Raw genomic sequence first — 22,940 nt, forward strand, 5'->3', positions numbered from 1 at the left:
TACTAAACTCTTTCTATCTATCTGTCTTCAAGCTCACTGATTCTCTCCTTGCCATGTCACATCTTCCGATAGACACATTCTTTTTTGTTTCAGTTGCAGTGTTTTTTGACTTCTTGCATTTCCTTTCAATTTTTTCTTAGATTTTCCACCTCTCTTGCATGTTGTCCACTCTTTCCCTTTAGAGCCCTTATCATATTAGTCACAGTTATTTTGTTTCATTAAAAAATTTTTTTTTAGAAATTGCTTGTTTTTCCTCAATCTTATTTCCATTTTCTGTATAAGAGTCTGTGGACAAAATCAGTTTAAGGCCACTCAGTAGCTGTTCCTACATGTTCAGTGGTGAGCGGTGGGAACTGCAGACTAGTCATCAATAGAAAACTGCTGAAAAGGCACACTGCTTGCCTTCAGACCAAGCTGCAACCTCAGGTCGAGTAGCAGTAAACTCAGAAACTGGGGCAGTGCATTCATTCTGAAATGTCTCTTTGGTCCCAGCCTTTCCAGCAGCACCCTGCTCATCTTTTTCAATCTCTTTAGGATTTCTGTAGAAGCAGAGATTAGGCATGACCTCCCATGAGTGTACCTGGGAGATGGTGCCATGCATACACAGAACTTCCAGGGCAGCGTCACCACATCAGACTTGCTGAGTGATCTCCACTGTTGGTGCATGGATGGCCATGTCCACATAGCACAGAGGAGAGTCTGTGTCACACAGAGCAAGAGAAGGCAGGAGATGCCTCTGTGAGAGGCTAGTTGTCAGTATCGGGATCAGTAACCACCAGAAGTGTCAGCTCCAGGCAGCCTGGATCTGGTGCCAAGTTCCAGGAGTCACTCTGTGGCAGCAACAAACTTCAGCTCCACTCGTGGGTCAGTATTCCTGGATGATATGCCATTGACGTCAGCTGGGTTTTCAAAGGCAACAATAGCACCAGCTGCCAGCTTCTCTCAGGTTTTCTTCAGATTTGTGATATAGATGCTATGGCTCAGTGAGTAAAGAATCTACTTTCAATGCAGAAGATACAGGAGATGTGGGTTCGATCCCTGGGTCTGGGAGATCCCATGGAGGAGGAAATGGCAACCCACTGTAGTATTCTGGCCTGGAGTATCCCATGGGCAGAGAAGCCTGGTGGGCTACAGTCCACAGGGTCCAAAAAGTTGGCCCCAACTGAGCACTCATGCTTTCCATCCCTTGCCTTTTCTGACTATTCCATTTAGAAGTCAGGATTGGTGTCACCTAAGTGGGTTTCCTCATGTGAAGAGTTGACTCATTGGAAAAGACTTTGATGCTGGGAGGGATTGGGGGCGGGAGGAGAAGGGGACAACAGAGGATGAGATGGCTGAATGGCATCACTGACTCGATGGACGTGAGTCTGAATGACCTCCAGGAGTTGGTGATGGACAGGGAGGCCTGGCGTGCTGCTATTCATGGGGTTGCAAAGAGTCGGACACGACTGAGCGACTGAACTGAACTGAACTGACTGAAGTGGGTTTCTGCTGAGAGGAATTTGAGGACACTTTCTGCTTTTATTTGCAGGAAACCAAGGGCTCTGAACATTGTGAAAGTTTTCCTCTAAGTTACAACAGAACCCAGAACAGTGTTGTGTGGACCCCTCTCTGGGTGGCATTTGTTGTTCAGTTGCTCAGTTGTGTCCGACTCTTTGTGACCCCACAGACTGCAGCATTCCAGGCTTCCTTGTCCTTGACCATCTCCCAGAGCTTGCTCAAACTCACGTCCTTTGAGACTGTAATGTCATCCGACCATCTCGTCCTCTGTCATCCCCTTCTTCTCCTGCCTTCAATCTTTCCGAGTATCAGGATCTTTTCTAATGAGTCAGCTCTTCACATCAGGAAGCATATAAAGAAAGACTAATCACAGTTATTTTCAGTTCTATCTGCTGCTGTTGATGCTAAGTCACTTCAGTCGTGTTTGACTCTGTGCGACCCCATAGACGGCAGCCCACCAAGCTCTCCGTCCCTGGGATTCTCCAGGCAAGAACACTGGAGTGGGTTGCCATTTCCTTCTCCAAGGCATGAAAGTGAAAAGTTAAAGTGAAATAGCTCAGTCGCGTCCGACCCTTAGCGACCCCATGGACAGCAGCTTACGTCTGGTAATCCCCAAATCTGTGTCACATCTGAGTTGAGTTCTAATGCTTGTTCTGTCTTCACTTCATACTGTGTTTTTAATTGCCTTTGGAAGGCCTTGTAATTTTTGTTGAGAGGTAAATATGATGTGCATGCATAATTAGAATGAGGTAAAGAGGGCTTTAGGATGAAGATTTACATTAATTTTTGCTGGGGCAATAGTTTCTAGAAGATTCATATTCATCAAACCTCCTTGTTTTGGTTTTCCTCTGGACATTGGGCTTCCCTGAGAATGCCTCTTCAGAGGAAGTCTGCTTCTTGTAGGACTAAGAGATGTAATCCACTGTTTTACTGGAGCCCTGTTGGTGTGGTAGTATTGCATGGGCAAGGGGAGCATTCTATAATCCTTCAATTAAATTTCAGTGTTTTAATCAGCCTTGCCCTTGAACTGTAACCTTCACAGGTGCTTCTTTGTGATACAGCATCACCCACCTGCCCACCTCCATGTACTCCCTTCCCTGGCTGCAGCCTTTCCAACCTATTTCCTTGAACCTCTGATCCCTGTTGACTATGTTTTTGTTTTTGTTTTCCCTCTCTAGGTGAACAGCTGACTCCTTGAAAAATACCCTGATGCTGGGAAAGATTGAAGGCAGAAGAAGAAGAGGGCAACAGAGGATGAGATGGTTGGATGGCATCACTGATGCAATGGACATGAACTTGGGCAAACTCCAGGAGATGGTTAAGTACAGGGAAGCATTGTGTGCTGCAGTCCATGGAGTCACGAAGAGTCAGACATGACTTGGTGACTGAAAAACCAAAAAAGAAGAAACAGGAAGCCAGTGGGGTGAGGGGAATGGTTGGAGTGGGAAGGGATTCCTTTCCACCAACCGGAATTATTGTTGTTCAGTTGTTCAGTCGTGTCTGACTCTTTGTGACCTCGTGGACTGCTGCATGCCGGGCTTCCCTGACCTTCACCATCTCCCAGAGCTTGCTCAAATTCATGTCCATTGAGCCTGTGATGCCATCCAACCATCTCATCCTCTGTCGGCTCCTTCTCCTGCCTGCAATCTTTCCCAGCATCAGGGTCTTTTCTAATGAGGCAGCTCTTCAGATCAGATAGCCAAAGTACTGGAGCTTCAGCTTCAGCATCAGTCCTTCCAATGAATATTTGGGACTGATTTCCTTTAGGATTGACTGGTTTGATCTCCTTGCAGTCCAAGGGACTCTCAAGAGTCTTCTCCAATACCACAGTTCAAAAGCATCAATTCTTTGGTGCTCATCCTTGTTTATGGTCCAACTCTCACATTCATACTTGACTACTGGAAAAACCTTCAACTGGGATATGGTTCAGAAAAAAGTCCTTTTGCCAGGAGAATATCCTTTGTTATGGTTAGACTGTTGGTTTATTTCACAGTGATTACTCTCTCCTTCCCTGCCAGAGCCACAGGGATCTTTTTTGGATTGTCACAATGAGAACCTAGTGGAGATTCAAAAACTCAAAGCCCATGAAAATGTGGGGGCCGTTGTAAAACTGCAGCCCTAGGAGTTTTCACTCTTTACGCTCGTCCATCGTCCATATTCAGTTTCCAGCTGTTTAACAAAATTAGCATTTCCGTGTTGTTCCTACCAGTTTATGGCTCCAGCAGCTTTTGGTCCAGGTCAGCAAGTCTTACCTGTGTCTCTCTGGATGAATTTGGCTCTTCAGACTTTTGCCTGGCAATTTGTCCTGAAACCTCAGTTCTCTGATGGATTGAAGAGCAGACATGGCTTTTCAGTTGGGTTAGCTTTTTCTTGTTGTAGGGACAGCAGTGGCAACTTCCAAGGTTTTCATCTGTTAGAATGAACCCAGAAGCCTTAGTTATACACAACTGTAGATTTCTAAACTTGTAGGCACACACAGTAATTAAACACAAGATTTAAAAATGTCCTACTGGAACTAAATATCTTATCATTGAAAAATATTTTAAAACATTAGGAAAATTGTCAATATTTAATATTTGTTGAAGGTTAATGTTTTGATTTTTGTCAGTTTTCACTGTTGACACAGTGAATGTTGTCTTTAGTAATTTTATTTATGAAACTGCTGCTTCTCAGCTAATAAACATAGCAATAGCAATCACTGCCAATTTCATGAAATCTTCCTCAGAGGTTATATTATTTCTACTCACATTAATCAAGAGTAATGTTTGTTCTTATTTTATTCTGTAGATTTATTTGGGGGATTAATATGTTTATTTGAATAACTCAGGATATCTGGATACTCTGATCAAGTTCAGCATTTCACCGTACAATGAAACTTTATGAAACTACTCACTTTTGTTTCTTAACCTCAACTACTTTTAAAATCACATTTAGCGTCACAATCTCAGGATTATTGTGATTATTGAAGCTTTTGGGGAACGTACTGTTACTAATGGGGTTTAGAATATGCTACCTCCAAATATGGATGCACACTTGAATAGTTTAAGTTGAAGGAATTTGAGAAATGAAATGTGCTAGAAAGACTCTTTGCTCTTCTCTGAAGCAGGTCACAATGACCTCAAGTGAGAGGTGCCCCCTCTTTTTTTAAAAAAAAATTAATTAATCAACTAATTTCTGGCTGCCCTGTGTCTTTGTTGCTGCACACAGGCTTTCCCTAGTGGTGGCGAGTGAGAGCTACTCTAACTGTGAGGTTCAGGCTTCTCGTTGTGGTGGCTTGTCTTGCGGAGTGCAGGCTCTGTAGTTATGGTATACGGGCTTAGTTCCTCCACGGCACGTGGAATCTTCCTGGACCAGGGATTGAACCCATGTCGCCTGCATCGGCAGGTGTATTCTTAACCACTGGACTACCAGGGAAGTCCTAAAGGTGCCCTCTCTATACCAGGAGGTAAGGAATGTCCTTCTTTTTGAATGTGAATGAATAGGTCTTGCTAAGATTCTCCCAGTTTCCTGCACTGAGTTCCTATCTTTTTCATCTTACGACATATTTCTACAACTTGTCACTCTTCATCAAATTCAGCATAAAAACATGCAGATTTATCTGTTTCTTTGTGTCTTCACTTCCTCAGGAGGGCTCTTGTGTCACATAAAACATATTTTTAAGCTAAATACATTTGTATGCTTTCCTCTAATTAACCTGCCTTTTGTTACAGAGATCCAGCCAAGAACCTGGAAGGGTAGAAGGAAAATGATATTTTTTCTTCCAGACATTACAAAGAAAGTTTTATTTTTGTCTTTTGTTTTCTTTTAGTTTGAGGTACTCACTGACAGTATGTTGTAACAAATGATGTTGTAACAAATCATTAACATTATCCAAGTTTAAATGATTGTTATTTTGGTATATTATAATGTAGGGTTTCCTCATTTGAGTCGCTCTATGTTAATTTGATATCTTGTCTCACTCGTCAGGCCAATTGTGGGTCAGAGATGGGTGTGTGTGTGTGTGTGTGTGTGCTAAGTCACTTCAGCTGTGTCAAACTCTTTACAATCCTATGGACTGTAGCCCACCAAGATCCTCTTTGTCCATGGAGATTTTCCAGACAAGAATACTGGAGTATGTTGCCATGCCTTCCTCCAGGAGATCTTCCCAACCCAGGGATTGAACCCATGTCTCCTATGTCTCCTGCACTGGCAGGAAGGTTCTTTACCTCTACCCTTTGTTTAAGGTTGTGGTTTCAATTGGCCAGTCCTGGGAAGCAGGGTTGCCTCTGTGTAACTCAATCACATTGGTGGTTTCTTGAATTGCTCTGTAAGTATAGGCTTAAATAGACATAAATTTAAATAGGGCTATATTCTTAGTTTGGCTTCCCAGGTGGCTCAGTGGTAAAGAATCCACCTGCAATGTAGGAGACCTGAGTTCCATCCCTGAGTTGGTAAGATCCCCTGGAGGAGGGCATGGCGATCCATGCCACTGTTCTTGCCTGGAGAATCCCAGGGACGGAGGAGCCTTGTGGGATTCAGTTTACAGGTTCGCAAAGAGTTGGACATGGCTGAAGCAACTGAGCCTCCACATACATAATCTTAGTTGAAGTACCTTGAAACCCTGAAATTCTATGGGACAATGAAGAAGGTAAAATTTGAAGTCTAGTACTTGATTTCCCTGGTGGCAAAGATGGTAAAGTCTGCCTGCAATGTGGGAGACCTGGGTTCGATCCCTGGGTCGGGAAGATCCCCTGGAGAAAGAAATGGCAACCCACTCCAGTACTCTTGCCTGGAAAATTCCATGGGCGGAGGATCTTGGTAGGCTACAGTCCATGAGATCGCAAAGAGTCAGACACAACTGAGTGACTTCACTTGAACCACTTGAACTTCTGGATGCAGTTCACGAAGAATGGAAACTAGTCGGGATTTCTCACTTTTTCAGTGGAGTAAAATTTACCAAAAAAAGGCCCCAATTTTTTTTTATCAGTCTGAATTCCCTGTATAGGTATCTGACTTGTCTAGGAAGAGAGTTTGTGAAATTTCTCCAAGTCAGTTCAATCTCTTGCTCTCACATAACTATTTCAAGCATATTCTCCTTTTTACCAAAGCTCCTGACAACTCCCCCTTTCTTCTCATTTTTAACTGATGAAATTATTACTTATTTCATGGGAAAAAAATACCAATCTGACAACCTTCATCTGTAATCATATATCCTGTATTCCCTCCTGTCGTTAAACATGATGTCTCTTATCACCTGTCACCTGTTCAAAGCCTTCACTCCTGCAATTGTCCCCTCTCTCTTCCATTAAAAAAGAAGAAGAAGGGGGAAAAAAGGACAACAAGCTCACCATGATTCCACATCTCCTTCAGCGACATTTTCCATTTCTCTGCTCCCTCTTATAGCCAAATCTTTTAAAAACAATTGTCTCTACCCATTGTCTATAATTCCTGGTTTGCCTCACTCCCTTGAACCTACTCCATTCTCCTTCTTATCTCTTTTTCTCCACAAGGACTGTTTGTTCAAGGTCACCAGTTACCTCTATGCAGCCAAATTCAATAGGCAATTCTCAGTGCTGATATAGCCTTACCTGTAAGCAGCTTTTGTCCCACAAACAGCTTTTGTTACAAATGATCATCCCTTCCTTCCTGAAAGACTTTTCTTCACTCCATGTCAAGACCTTCCTTCCCAGTCTCCTTTTAGGAACTCATTTCTGCTTTACTTTGATGGTCTCTAAGTCACTCTACCCCAGAGAACTTTTTTTCTATGTATCTTCACTTTTCAGATAATGACATTTAGTCCCATAACTTTTGTGCTATCTCTGTAAAAATTACAAACTTAATATCTGCCTACTTAACAAACAGTTCCACATGGATATTCACAAGTTCCTCACACAGTCTCCAAAACTGAGCTCTTAATTAAATATTTTCCACCTCAAGTCTCTTTATTGTATACACTTCAGTGTTTTTGTTTGCCAGGTGCTAAATGCCAAAAACAGAAAGCTGGTTTTAAAATAATTTTTATAGTTAAAATTTGCTTTTTGAAACATAGTATGATTTTAGCTTACTTTAAGGTAATGAGAACTAACTAGTATAGGACTGTTTTCTTCCTTTTCTTTTTAAACCAAGAAACACTGATTCTATTTAATCATTTAAAAGATGAGTTGGGTTATGAGTGACAGTAGGTCTGAGGGAAGGAGAGCTTTCTAGAGGGAAAAAAAAAAAACTCCCTGTGACATGGGGAGTTGGGGGAGGGGGCAGAAGTCTGTCCCTGGGGATATGATCAGACCTGTGAGCTCCACGCTCTATTAGGGCTTGGCTTCCAGAATTCAGCTTTAGTAGAGCCTTTGAAATTGGCTGCATCTTTGTAGTAAAAGATGCATTTGGGTAGTGGGACAAAAAATAATTTCTGCAGACAAAACCTTTAATAATGATACTATCCACAAAGAATATGATCATAATGAGAAAAGGTTCAAGATGGTAACGGCCACAAAACCTGAAGCAGTAAAACATCAGCCCCAGCTACAGGCAGCCCAGCAATCAAATCAAGCCACCACTGCTACCGGTTCATCCACAGCAGCAACCGTGGCTCAAGTGCCAGCTTCTGTCCCTGCTTTGGCTCCCACTTCCCAACCGGTTCCCATTGCTCCAACACTGAGCCCAGCCTCTTCTGACCTTGCACTTATGACTGCAACTAAACAAGAGAAACCTGCACAGCTACAAGAGGAACACTCACGACCACCAGCCCAATACCAACTGACAGCACATTAGAAGAGTCTGAGTCAAAACTTATTCATTCGTACAGTATTCGTATTTAAGGAGAAAGAAAACATGCTCTTTACATGAAAATAACTACCAGTTAAAAAAGTTTCTTGACCATTGAATGTTAAGACCCTGCTTAGATTGAGAAGCAGTACGATTACAGGGTATAGTTACCATACACAAACACGGTTTCTGGTTCACATTTTTTGCTTGTTTTTGGCAGTTGTTTGGGTTTCAAAGTAATTACTGTGGGCTTGATTTTGATGTGTCCTTTGGGGTAATGTAACTTTTGAGACCAGTGAAGACATATGAAGGCTACTTTTCCTCTCAACTTTTTCTCAGCAGAAGTGTGTTTACCAGCAAGTTGTGGGTTTAAACAGTTGTCTTTCTTTTTTAAGCCCACAGAATGCTGGTTGAATTAAAAACAATCAATGGAAATGTTTCAAAACCAGGTTTCTGACATTCATAAGCTTTTTTCCTTTGTTAGATAAATATGTGTGACAAATAAAGTCAGTGATATTATAGTAACTTTGAAAAAGAGACAGAGAACTGTATCCAGCATCTTTTAAAAAAATTATTAGCATTCTGATATATTTATTTCCAAATATTTATATCTATACAACTTTTTTTACTTAGTTGTGATCATACCATATATAAAATATATCTTGCTTTTCACATGTATTTCCTGTATCATTATAAATTACTTAGGTAATTTAAGTAACTGCACAGAAATCTGTTATGTACCCAGCATCTTTTATTGCATCAAAAAGATAGGAGAACTCTTCAGGGACCTGAACGATACACCTGGGAACATATTTTGAAAAATAAAAAAAATAAAAAAAGATTTTCATCACATATTAAAAGTAAAATCTTATTAAGCAAAAAATTTCCCTTTTGAATGCCCTTTGAGGTATGTAAATATGATACATAATTATCTACATATTACCTCTTGTATGTTGTACAGGCAGCTCAAATCTAGCACTCCCTGAATAAAATTCTTAGTTTTCTTCCTAAACCAAATTATATCCAATGTTTTTTCACATCAGTAAATGGTAGCACTAGTAATACTCTAACTGATTTATGAAAGCACTTTATTAACCCTTTGTCACATATATGTTATAAATGATTTCTCAGAACTAAGCCTTCCCCTAAAATTTGATTCCACGATAAATCATGTAGAAAAGACATAGTTTGAGCCAGACATAAAAAAAAATTCATACAAAGTAAGTTAGGATATAATTATTCAATTTCAAAAGAGTCAATGTTTTTGGAACATATTGAATTTGTCTGGAATATTAAAAAATGATGACTTTTTACAAAATAGTTATAAAGTACCAACACATTTTGGAGAATACTTTGATTAGGCAAAATACCAATTATCTTTAATGCAATTGTTGCACTTCTGTCAAACTTAAGTCAAATTATAAACACTGATATACCATTTGACTATTGTGTCTCCATCAACAAGGACATGTCTATATAAGCAAGTTTCTATAGCTTATGTGGAATAACTCTCTAACCATCAGAGTATTGCTGCATTGTCCAAGCCCAGGGTCTCCATTTATTCCCACTCCATTCCTTATGCAAGACACTGTGCAGTTCTAATAGCTCTGACTATTTAATTTTTTCAACCTATAGAGACTTTGCTTTGGCCAGATCTGTGTAAACACTTATTTTTCTTAAGAAAATAAACTAATTTCAAAGCCACTCTTTGTGTGAGTAGAGGGCTGTGGTAGAGCCTTGTAAGTAGTAAAATGTTTCTCAATATCAGAAAAATGTGCTTGACTTTTTTAAAGGATGTTTTCAATTTAAAAATATTAGCTTCAGTCATTGGAGAGGAAATGTGATGGTAGTTTATTTGATGTTGATAAGTTAATTTTTCCTTCTGTAAAATTGCTCTGATTTTTAAAAAGCATGAAGTCCCTAACCACAATTACTTTCTATCCTCTTCTCTCCACTGCACTGTCCTACATTATTGCACAGAATTTTTCAAGTCAAGTTGGCATATTTGCTTTCCTACAACAGCAGTAACAGAAATGTCTGGGAGAAAATGTGTCTGGGGACAAGCACAAGCCATCATATTTCCCACACTCTATTTCTCATAACAAAGCTATTTGTAATCTTCGTAGACTTATTTTTTTTAATTACAATGTCGACTTTCTGAAGCAATACTTGAATATTTGAAACAAACTTTTAGAGTTGAATCCTATTGAAGTGAATTCTAAGACATACTTATGTATTTTTTCAACACGGAATCTATTTCATTGAATAAACTTTAAAATATATATATATATATTTATATATATATATATAAATGTATATTAGAGCACCTATTATTAGCAGAGAAGTGAAAGAAAAGGAAGCTAAAAGGAGATGGAGGTTTGACAAGAGAAGCAGGGGATCAGAATCTTGTCATGCCTGAAGAGAAAGAGAGGCTTTCAAGAAAGAAGTTTGTCATAGTATCAAATGTGTCAGAGTTCAAAAAATTAGTGACTAAAAGGATGATTTGATTAAAAAAATTTTTTTTGATACCTTCAATGAAAGCAGTTTTAGGCAGGTTTGCAGGGAACATTTGGAACTCAGATAGCTAAGAGTTGTAGGTAAACATGATGTTAGAAAGTAATAAGATATTAGAAAATCTAGAGTAGAGAGTCATTTTATGAAATTTGACAAGGAAGGAAAGAGAAAGGAAGAAGTAACAGAAAACAGAATGGAGATGTGGGCTGGGACAGAGAAAACACTAGAGAACTTGTTCAAGAACATAAAGGAAAGATCCAGAGAAAGAATGAAGATTCAAGTGAGAAAAAGGATGACCCATAGACCCTTAGATGGCAGGAGTGGATAGGACCAGATGGGCTTCATTTCTATAAGCAGAGCAATTCTACACCATTGCAACAGAAGTGAGGAAGAATTATTGAGTGACAAAGATAAAATTGGAGTCTATTCCTTGTATCTATATTAGGAGGGCACATTTGTACACATGCCTATTTGCTGTTTCTGAAAGGCCCAACTTACTCCCTCCATATACACGTGTTTCCTAGCCATATTGCCACACACAGCTCAGACATCATTTCTGGAAAGCCTTCCCTGGCAAGTGCAATCTGCTTTGGAAGCTTCTCCTCATGCTCCCAGATGCTCCCTGTGCATTTTTCTAGGCTTACTCTGCCTTCTAATAGGCATTTATTAGTCAGTCTTCACTACTGGACTGCATACACACTTTGAAGGTAGAGGCATATTTTATTTGCCTTTGTTTCTTGGAGCCTAATGCATTTGAGGAACTTTGTGCAACAATGACCACTTCCATTCAGGTGGAATTTATTGTCATGAATGTACTTCCTCTGAACAAGGTGAGAGGCAGAGCGTGAGAAAAGAGGTGAGTTTCCTGTACTCTCTTGCTGTGAATTTGTGCTCCTGGCTTGACTCAATATTCTTTCTTATCATCTCCTCCCTGTAGTTATCATTCTGAGCTTGGCTTTACTCCAGGTTGCATGACCATGGCCTCCTCTCTCTCTTTCTCCATTCTAAATAGTCACCCTAAGCAATACATTTTTCATTCCATGTAGGTTTTAGTGGAAAAATGCAAATATATGCTGGAAAGGAATCCATGCCATGTGAGGTATTGAAAACAATCATGAAAACAGTTGAAAGTCTCATTTACAATTAATTCTGACTATAGGGGAACTCTGACTGGATATCTTTCTCATGAGAACATGGCCTGCCACCCTTCCCAGGAACTGCCCAGTCCTTATCTCTCTCTGGAATTCCTTCAGGACTTTTCTCCCCAGGCTGTGCACTCACTCCTCCCTACAAGGATTAAGGGAGGCAGAAAGATGTTCCTTTTAAGGTGTCCGTGTCTTAATCCTCAGAACCTGTGACTATGTAACGTGGCAAAGGGGAATTAAAGTTTCAAATCAGCTGACCTTCAAACAGAGAGTAGCCTGGATTATTCAGGTGAATCCAGTGTAACCACAAGTCTCTTTATTTTATTTTTTAAAATAATTTTATTTATTATTTATTTTTTTTAATAGTTTGAGGGCACTGTGCTGGATCTTTGTTGCTATGAGGGCTTTTCTCAAGTTGTGGCAAGCAGAGAGGCTACTTTCTAGCTGTGGTGAGCGGTCTTATATTGCAGCGGTTTCCCTTGCTGCAGAGCACAGGCTCTAGGGTACAAGGGCTTCATTAGTTGAGGCACATGGGCTCAGTAGTTGTGGCTCCCAGGCCCTAGAAGCACCGGCTTAATAGTTGTGGTGCATGGGCTTAATTCCCCCGCGGCATGTGGGGTCTTCCTGGACCAAGGATTGAACCTGTGTCTCCTGCATTGGCAGGCAATTCTTTACCACCAAGCCTCTAGGGAACACTCCCTGCCCCTCCAACTTTCATTAAAAGGGAAGAGGAGGCAGCAATGTCAGTAAGACTCCACTGATCATTACTGTCTTTGAAGATGAAAGGGGTCAAAGAATGCTGGAGGCCCCTAGATGCTGGAAAAGGCAAGACGTTACCTTCTTCCCTGGAATCTCCAGAAAGGGACTCAGCCCTCCTGACATCCTGACCTGTGCTGGTTTTCCAAGTTACAGAACTTTAAGATAATAAAATTGTGTTGTTGTCAACCATTGTTTATAATAATTTTTGCAGCAACAAATAGAGCACAGATACAAGGACCAAGATAGCAAAATTCAGATTCATTTTGATGTGAAACTTCTTAATTCTTCTGACTCAAAATCTGCTCCAGCCCAAGCTCTGGAATTTTACTTTTCCAAATCAAAGAGAACACTAACAAACTTTGCTTCACAAAATAGCTGTCTATCCCTAAAATGTATGAAAAAGAGCCCTCTCATGCTCAAGGCCTCTTATCATATTTACGACATTTTTATTTCTACCACAAATACACTACTTAATGTATGACTCCAGAAATAATATTATTCCTCTACCAGGAAGGCATTAAAATATGTTTGTATATATTTCACTATTCATTTTAAATAGGGATGTAAAAGTGAAGTATTTTTTGAAGGGAAAGGAGAAGAAAAACTTGAAAAATAGGACTTTTAAAATTTTGATTTGCCAAACTCTTCTAAGTTGACTCTTACAACTCAATGTTAAATAGCCACTTATTGAAAGAGCAGCATATTAATATTTAATGAACTTTAACAAAATAATCACACAATTTAATGCTTTTAATTATTCAAATAGAGCTTCCTACATTGGACATGAATAGTATTCTGAAGCAATCCTTCTCAAACTTTAATGAGTAAACAAATCACACGGAGATCTAGTTAAAAGGCAGACTCTAACTCAGTAGATTTGGGAGGGGGCTGAGATTCTGAGGTTCTGGTTTTCTTTTTTTTAGGTTTATTTTATTTTTAACTTAGAACAACTCATTGCAGCACTATTTACAATAGCCAGGACATGGAAGCAACCTAGATGTCTGTTGACAGACGAATGGATAAAAAAGTTGATGTACACATATACAATGGAATATTACTTAGCCATAAAAAGCAACAAATTTGAGTCAGTTGAACTGAGGTGGATGAAGCCAGAGCCTGTTATACAGAATGAAGTAAGTCAAAAAGAGAAAAATGAATATTTTAAATTAATGCGTATATCTAAAATCTAGAAAAATAGTACTGATGAACCTGTTTGCAAGGCAGGCATAGAGATGTAGATATAGAGAACAGACTTGAGATTCTGACTTACTAATATGATCCTACATGATGACAATTTTGTTGTTCCCTGGACCACATTTCAAGTAGCAAAGTCATAGGGGACCTTGAGAGGCACAATAAAATCAAATGCTTAAATTCTGTGCTTCTATAAGCTAAATATATCAAAATCACATACTCACTAAATCTCAGCTTACATATTATAGCAAGGAAAAAATTCTCTAAAATTATTATTTGAATTGAAAATAATTTTATGACAAGAACTTAAGATTATTAATTTCATTTACAACTGTTTATAGCATCATTAAATGATTCTTTTTGAACAATGGCATAATCATGGCAAAATCTCTGTTCCACCTCCACCTACTAACCCCAGTCCCAGTGGAGTATATTAAGCATAGATTTCAAAATAGGTTTCTGCTGGCTTACTGTAAGAGCTTGTTCCTCTGTGTACCAGGAAACGGTAGAGTTAAGAGGTCAGATGCCACTAGCTAGCTCCCTTTGCCTGTCACTGTCATTGCCTGAGAGATGTTCCAAGTCTCCAGCAGAAGCCCTGTGTTTGGCTCCACTTTCAACATGTTGCAAGAAAAACAGTACCACAAGTCTGATCCTGTTATCTAGATGTAAAACTTATCGACTTCCACTAACAATGCCTTCTAGTCCCACCTCCCCCAAGCTCTATCTCCTGCCCTGCTCTTCAGTCTCATCTTATTCCAGGCTCTCTCCCTCACTGTGTCATCTCCAGCCTCACTGTTATTGTGTCATTCCTTTCAATGTTCCATTTTCCCTTCCACCTGTATTCATGATCTCCTCTCCCCATAAATACACCTCTCCCAAACTCCTCACTTAGATTCTTAACTGTTTTTCCAATCTCAGCTCAAAAGTCACCTTATTGTCAAAGCCTTCTTTGACCTTTTAAACTAAGTCACATGTCCTTGCCACACACTGTCATAAGCTTCTTTAAATGCATTTATCACAGTTCATAATTATATATGTGGGTGATTGTTGATCACCTTTTTTCTCCCTAGATGACTATACGTTCCATGAGGGCAGGTCTATCTGTTCCCCACCCTCCTCCATTGAACCCACACTGCCTAACACAGTAGAAAAAAATATTAATGAAAGAATAAGTACAAAATCTCCTTTTTTTATAGGCTAACTTAGCTAACATTAGAATCAGGGATGTATTTTCTAACAGAAAAATGGTTGACTTAGAAACGAAGTTTTGGAACATTTTTTGATTCACTGATGACAGATAATATGTTAAGCTGATCAGTTCTTACCTGTGTGTTAGTTGTTCAGTCAGGCCCAACTCTTGTGACCCCATGGACTGTAGCCTGCCAGGCTCTTCTGTCCATGGCATTCTCCAGGCAAGAATACTGGAGTGGGGTGCCATTCCCTTTTCCAGGGAATCTTCCTGACCTTGGGATTGAACCTGGGTCTCCTGCATTGCAGGAGGATTCTTTACTGTCTGAGCCACCAGGGAAGCCCGTGTTTACCTATATGATCTATTTATTTATTCATCACCAGGGACCATGTATGGTTTGGGAATATGTATCCAGCTGGGCCCCTCTCCTTGGGCAGCTGAACTTAGCACATATCCCTTGTTGACTGTGCAATGCTCCAATGACCTGAAAGAGGCTTGTACACAGTTTTCAGTTTTGTCTGAACCTATGATTACAATGGAGACTATGCAGTCAGGGCGTGGTTAGAATGTGACTTGTCATTTCCCAGATGGAGACCTGTATGGACTGCCTGCTCTGTGTTTTAAACAACACCCTGACTAAATATTATTCTACTCAGTGAAACAAGACATAGCCTTTTGCCATCTCCTCCTCTCCACTAAATATTGTTTGCAAATTCAACAATGATCAGAATCTGTGTTATGTAAATACTCAAAGAAAAATAACACTACACACTTCATAACACTAGAGCAATAGCATTTCCATTGTAGCTGGACTTGAACACAAAGCAGACATTTTGATGTTTTCTCTAAACTCCCAAATAGAATTTTACCTCTATATTTTTTAATTTAAAAAGAAATAAAAATAGTGACATAAAAACTGATGATTCTCATTTTAGTTTTAAATAAATTTTTTGTTTGTGTAGAGCTAAGAGGCAGTCTATGAGACTTCAGGGCTTCACACAAAGCAATAGTTTTTAGCCAGAAGGAAAAAAAGGATACTAATTTTGAAGATTCATTCAGAAAACAAATATTTATTGAGTTCCGATTTTACTCCAGGCATCTTCTTATGACAAATGTCCTTATACTCATGGAACTAATGTTTTCATAACTGGAAACTAAAATACTGGAGTGGGTTGCTGTTTCCTTTTCCAGGGGATCTTCCCCACCCAGGGGTCAAACCCAGGTCTCCTGAATTGCAGGTGGATTCTTCACCAACTGAGCCATGAGGGAAGCCTTAGATGATGCTAGATGGTAATAAATATTATGAAGAAATGCAGGAAGTATCAGGATAGAGTTAAGGGGAAGACTGATCCAAAAAGGGAATGTTTGAGTTGAAACTTGAATCCTGGGAAGAAGAATGCCTTACAAAGTGCTGAAGGAAGGACAGAGAGACAGGGTGCAGACGACTTAAAACAGAAAACATGATGGCATCTCAAAGGAGATGTAATTAAAAAAATTACTCTGCATAATATTACATTGTATATATGCACCATGTCTTTTTTATCCATTCCTCTGTTAATGGATGCTTCCCTGGGTGGCTCAGATGATAAAGAAGCTGCCTGCAATTCGGGAGACCTGGGTTCAATCCCTAGGTTGGGAAGATACCCTGGAGGAGGGCATGGCAACCCACTTCAGTATTCTTGCCTGGAGAATCTCCAAGGACAGAGGAGTCTGGTGGGGGCCAGTCTATGGGGTCACAAAGAGTTGAACACAGATGAGAGACAAATGTCTGTTGATGGACATTTAGGTTGCTTCCATGTCCTAGTTATTGTAAATAGTGTTTCAGTGAACATTGGGATACATATGTCTTTCTGAATTATGGTAAATGTATGGTATGTGGTACATTTCTCTGGATATATGTCCCAGATTGGAATTGCTGTGTCATATCTAGTTCTATGCTTAGTTTTTAAGGAACCTCTATATTGTTCTCTTGGAAGGAAAGTTATGACCAACCTAGATAGCATATTCAAAAGCAGAGACATTACTTTGCCAACAAAGGTTCGTCTAGTCAAGGCTATGGTTTTTCCTGTGGTCATGTATGGATGTGAGAGTTGGACTATGAAGAAGGCTGAGCGCTGAAGAATTGATGCTTTTGAACTGTGGTGTTGGAGAAGACTCTTGAGAGTCCCTTGGACTGCAAGGAGATCCAAGCAGTCCATTCTGAAGGAGATCAGCCCTGGGATTTCTTTGGAAGGAATGATGGTAGAGCTGAAACTCCACTACTTTGGCCACCTCATGCAAAGAGTTGACTCATTGGAAAGGACTGTGATGACGGGAGGGATTGGGGGCAGGAGGAGAAGGGGACGACAGAGGATGAGGTGGCTGGATGGCATCACTGACTCGATGGACGTGAGTTTGGGTGAACTCTGGGAGTTGGTGATGGACAGGGAGGTCTGGCGTGCTGTGATTCATGGAGTCGCAAAGAGTCGGACACGACTGATTGACTGAACTGAACTGATATTGTTCTCTGTAGTGACGCTTCCAGTTTACATTCTCACCAATAATGTAGGAGGGTTCCTTTTTCTCCACACCCTCTCAGAATTTATTGTTTATAGACTTTTTGATGAAGGCCATTCTGACCAGTGTAAGGTGATACCTCATTGTAGTTTTTATTTGCAGTTCTCTAATAATTAGTGATGTTGCAATCTTTTCCCATGCCTCTTTGCTATCCATATGTCTTCTTTTCAGAAATGTCTATTTAGATCTTCTGCTCATTTTTTGAAGTTTCTTTCTTTTTTTTTTTTTTTTTTTTGGTATTGAGCTGCATGAGCTGTTTCTATCTTTTGGAGATTAATCTCTTGCCAGGGACTAGGAGGTGGGAAGTGGGGAGGAAAAATGGGAAGTTAGTGTTTAATGGGGACAGAGTTTCAGTTTGGGAAGGTGAAAAATTTGGGAGATGGATGACGGGGAGTTGCACAACAATGTGAATGTGCGTTGTGCTAACTGTACAGTTAAATATGGCTAAAGTAGTACGTTTATACTATGTGGCTTTTGACACAATACAAAAGTTTAAAAAGTTACTTTGGTGCTAATAGAAAATAAAGTATAATTTTACCAGAGAGGAAGGAGACAGATCAATTCAGTTATGGCATTAGACCAAGGAAGAGCTGGTAGTAGGTTGATGGGGCTGAGTTTGTAAGACTATTAAAGAAAATTGCAAGTAACTTTAGTAGAAGTAAATGATGTTTAAAGAGTAATAATTTCCAAATGATATTTTCCAATAAGTGTAATTCTCATGAAATAACTATTTTCTGTATGTAAGAAATTATATTCATATTCAGAGTCATAACCATACAGTATCAAATAGTATGACCTATCCATTTTCAAAAGTATGTCGAACTTTCTGTTCTTCATTTTTAAATAATGAACTCTGCATTCCTGAAGATATATGCCCTTTATCCATTGTTATTTTTGGTCTCTGAAACTAACACACAGGAAGTTTAACTCACAGACACAGAATGTTTTTATTAACAGTATTGAATGAAAAATATTTCTGGTTTAATCTTTCCACATTTGAACCAGGAGTGAAAAGTGAAACTAATATTTGCAAAAAAAAAGAGTTACTTCTCCTCAATTATTTTCTGAGTTTTACTACCTATAAAAGCAAAGAGTTTTCAATGAAGGCTAGAAGGTGGGTGGAATAGTAAGGGCAGTTCTCTTCTGTTGTTCTTATAATTAAAAATATTCCTAAGCATATATATACTTCCTAGAGGAGTGTATAATTACCTTCTGGAGGTGTCTCATTCTCTTTATTAAAACTCAACATACGCAGTAATAATCTTAATTAAAAATAATAGTATATAAAATATTCCATGAACAGTAAGAATCACAGTACTTATGAGTGAAACAGGGCTAATATACATCATTTAAAGTCTAAAGAGAACTCATGCCTCTAGACTATTAGCCTAGTCTCCTGATTCTGAACACTTTTCAACTGACTTTTTGTTGCTTTGTGTTTTCCAGCAATTTGAAACCTAGAAGCAGTAGGTTTCATGGTAATCATAGTAGGAAATGAGAATTTAATTCTGGGAAAGAGCTCCCAAGTTCCTTAGAGAATTAAAGGTGGAGTTTGTGTTGAACTCAGTAAGTAATAGAGAGAGAGGACTATAGCCAAGTGCTTTGGGAAAAATGTTCACTTTTAAAGAACATCAGTTATTGATATGGGAAGGGAATCCTAAACATTGATTTTCTGGCAAATTATATTTTTATATAATTGCAAAAAGCGTAAAACTATAAGACTCATATGAATAGCTCCTGTATGTTCTTGACCTCGATTGAACAACTGCTTACAATCAGCACCATTTACTTTATCATTCTGTATATCTACCTATCTCTCTATCTATCAATCTTTTTTGAGTATGAGTTGAAGATACCTTGCTGCTTGTCCCCTCATCTGGGTGCCTCTTTAGGTCAAGGTTTCTCATGATGAGACTCTAGTTAAGCTGATGACTAGGATGCAGCCTCATGGGAAGCCTCAACCCCTGCTCCACTCAACACAGGGGTTACAGAGATGAGTAAGAGGAGAGGCACAGTCCTTTACTTTTTATTTTTTGACCCTCCTTACACATGAAAAATCTGGAGGAGGGCACGGCAACAAACTCCAATATTCTTGCCTGGAGAATCCCATGAACAGAGGAGCCTGGTGGGCTATAGTCCATAGGGTCACAAAGAGTTGGACGTGACTGAAGTGACTAAGCACGCACACACATTTGAGAAATAAAGCTATCTAAAAACAGTTAATAAAATTATAGCTTTGCTTTCTAATTTATAGTAAACAAATTAACCCTTTCAGAAAGAAAATATAATTTTTCTATTTACAAGTTAACTTCAGAATTTATTTAAAAAAAAAACCAACTAATTGCCAACTATAGATGGTATGGTCAGGTAGGTTCAGTTCAGTTCAGTTCAGTTCAGTCGCTCAGTAGTGTCCGACTCTTTGCGACCACATGAATCACAGCATGCCAGGCCTCCCTGTCCATCACCAACTCCCAGAGTTCACTCAAACTCACATCCATCGAGTTGGTGATGCCATCCAGCCATCTCATCCTCTGTCGTCCCCTTTTCTTCCTGCCCCCAATCCGTCCCAGCATCAGAGTCTTTTCCAATGAGTCAACTCTTCACATGAGAGGGCCAAAGTACTGGAGTTTCAGCTCTACCATCATTCCTTCCAAAGAAATCCCAGGGCTGATTTCCTTTAGAATGGACTGGTTGGATCTCCTTGCAGTCCAAGGGACTCTCAAGAGTCTTCTCCAACACCACAGTTCAAAAGCATCAATTCTTCAGTGCTTGGCTTTCTTCACAATCCAACTCTGGCATCCATACATGGCCACTGGAAAAACCATAGCCTTGACTAAATGGACCATTGTTGGCAAAGTAATGTCTTTGCTTTTCAATATGCTATCTAGGTTGGTCCTAACTTTTCTTCCAAGGAGTAAGCGTCTTTTAATTTCATGGCTGCAGTCACCATCTGCAGTGATTTTGGAGCCCAAAAAAGATAAAGTATGACACTGTTTCCACTGTTTCCCCATCTATTTCCCATGAAGTGATGGGACCAGATGCCATGATCTTCATTTTCTGAATGTTGAGCTTTAAGCCAACTTTTTCACTCTCCTCTTTCACTTTCATCAAGAGGCATTTTAGTTTCTCTTCACTTTCTGCCATAAGAGTGGTGTTATCTGCATATCTGAGGTTATTGATATTTCTCCCAGCAATCTTGATTCTAGCTTGTGCTTCTTCCAGCCCAGCGTTTCTCATGATGTACTCTGCATATAAGTTAAATGAGCAGGGTGACAATATACAGCCTTGACGTACTCCTTTTCCTATTTGGAACCAGTCTGCTGTTCCATGTCCAGTTCTAACTGTTGCTTCCTGACCTGCATACAGGTTTCTCAAGAGGCAGGTCAGGTGGTCTGGTATTCCCATCTCTTGAAGAATTTTCCATAGTTTATTGTGATCCACAGTCAAAGGCTTTGCCATCGTCAATAAAGCAGAAATAGAAGTTTTTCTGGAACTCTCTTGCTTTTTTGATGATCCAGTAGATGTTGGCAATTTGATCTTTGTTTCCTCTGCCTTTTCTACAACGAGCTTGAACATCTGGAAGTTCACAATTCACATATTGCTGAAGCCTGGCTTGGAGAATTTTAAGCATTACTTTACTAGCGTGTGAGATGAGTGCAACTGTGCAGTAGTTTGAGCATTCTTTGGGATTGGAATGAAAACTGACCTTTTCCAGTCTTGTGGCCACTGCTGAGTTTTCCAAATTTGCTGGCGTATTGAGTGCAGTGCTTTCACAGCATCATCTTTCAGGATTTGAAATAGCTCAACTGGAATTCCATCACCTCCACTAGCTTTGTTTGTAGTGATGCTTCTAAAGCCCACTTGATTTCACATTCCAGGATGTCTGGCTCTAGGTGAGTGATCACACCATCATGATTATCTTGGTCATGACAATCTTTTTTGTACAGTTCTTCTGTGTATTCTTGCCACCTCTTCTTAATATCTTCTGCTTCTGTTAGGTCCCTACCATTTCTGTCCTTTATCGAGCCCATCTTTGCATGAAATGTACCCTTGGTATCTCTAATTTTCTTGAAGAGATCTCTAGTCTTTGCCATTCTATTGTTTCCTCTATATCTTTGCACTGATTGCTGAGGAAGGCTTTCTTATCTCTTCTTGCTATTCTTTGGAACTGTGCATTCAGATACTTATATCTTTCCTTTTCTCCTTTGCTTTTTGCTTCTCTTCTTTTCACAGCTATTTGTAAGGCCTCCTCAGACAGCCATTTTGCTTTTTTGCATTTCTTTTCCATGGAGATGGTCTTGATCCCTGTCTCCTGTACAATGTCATGAACCTCAGTCCATAGTTCATCAGGCACTCTATCTATCAGATCTAGGCCCTTAAATCTATTTGTCACTTCCACTGTATAATCATAAGGGATTTGATTTGGGTCATACCTGAATGGTCTAGTGGTTTCCCTACTTTCTTCAATTTCAGTCTGAATTTGGCAATAAGGAGTTCATGATCTGAGCCACAGTCAGCTCCTGGTCTTGTTTTTGCTGACTGTATAGAGCTTCTCCATCTTTGGCTGCAAAGTATATAATCAATCTGATTTCAGTGTTGACCATCTGGTGATGTCCATGTGTAGAGTCTTCTCTTGTGTTGTTGGAAGAGGTTGTTTGCTATGACCAGTGCATTCTCTTGGCAAAATTCTATTAGCCTTTGCCCTGCTTTATTCCGTATTCCAAGGCCACATTTACCTGTTACTCCAGGTGTTTCTTCTTCCTACTTTTGCATTCCAGTCCCCTATAATAAAAAGGACATCTTTTTTGGGTGTTAGGTCTAAAAGGTCTTGTAGGTCTTCATAGAACTGTTCAACTTCAGCTTCTTCAGCATTACTGGTTGGGGCATAGACTTGGATTACTGTGATATTGAATGGTTTGCCTTGGAAACGAACAGAGGTCATTCTGTCGTTTTTGAGATTGCATCAAAGTACTGCATTTCGGACTCTTTTGTTGACCATGATGGCTACTCGATTTCTTCTAAGGGATTTCTACCTGCAGTAGTAGATATAATGGTCATCTGAGTTAAATTCACCCATTCCAGTCCATTTTAGTTTGCTGATTCCTAGAATGTCGACAGTCACTCTTGCCATCTCCTGTTTGACCACTTCCAATTTGCCTTGATTCATGGACCTGACATTCCAGCTTCCTATGCAATATTGCTGTTTACAGCATCGGACCTTGCTTCTATCACCAGTCACATCCACAACTGGGTATTGTTTTTGCTTTGGCTCCATCCCTTCATTCTTTCTAGAGTTGTTTCTCCACTGATCTCCAGTAGCATATTGGGCACCTACTGACCTG

The 22,940-nt window shown here is 39.7% G+C and overlaps 1 pseudogene; it reads right to left on the minus strand.

Moving 5' to 3' along the window:
• Nucleotides 1-302: 302 nt before the first annotated feature.
• Nucleotides 303-1,552, minus strand: LOC109562170 (small ribosomal subunit protein uS2-like; annotated as a pseudogene).
• Between the last annotated feature and the right edge of the window lie 21,388 nt (nt 1,553-22,940).

The sequence above is a fragment of the Bos indicus genome, chromosome 1 (assembly GCF_029378745.1).
Source record: "Bos indicus isolate NIAB-ARS_2022 breed Sahiwal x Tharparkar chromosome 1, NIAB-ARS_B.indTharparkar_mat_pri_1.0, whole genome shotgun sequence".
NCBI classification, from domain to species: Eukaryota; Metazoa; Chordata; class Mammalia; order Artiodactyla; family Bovidae; genus Bos; species Bos indicus.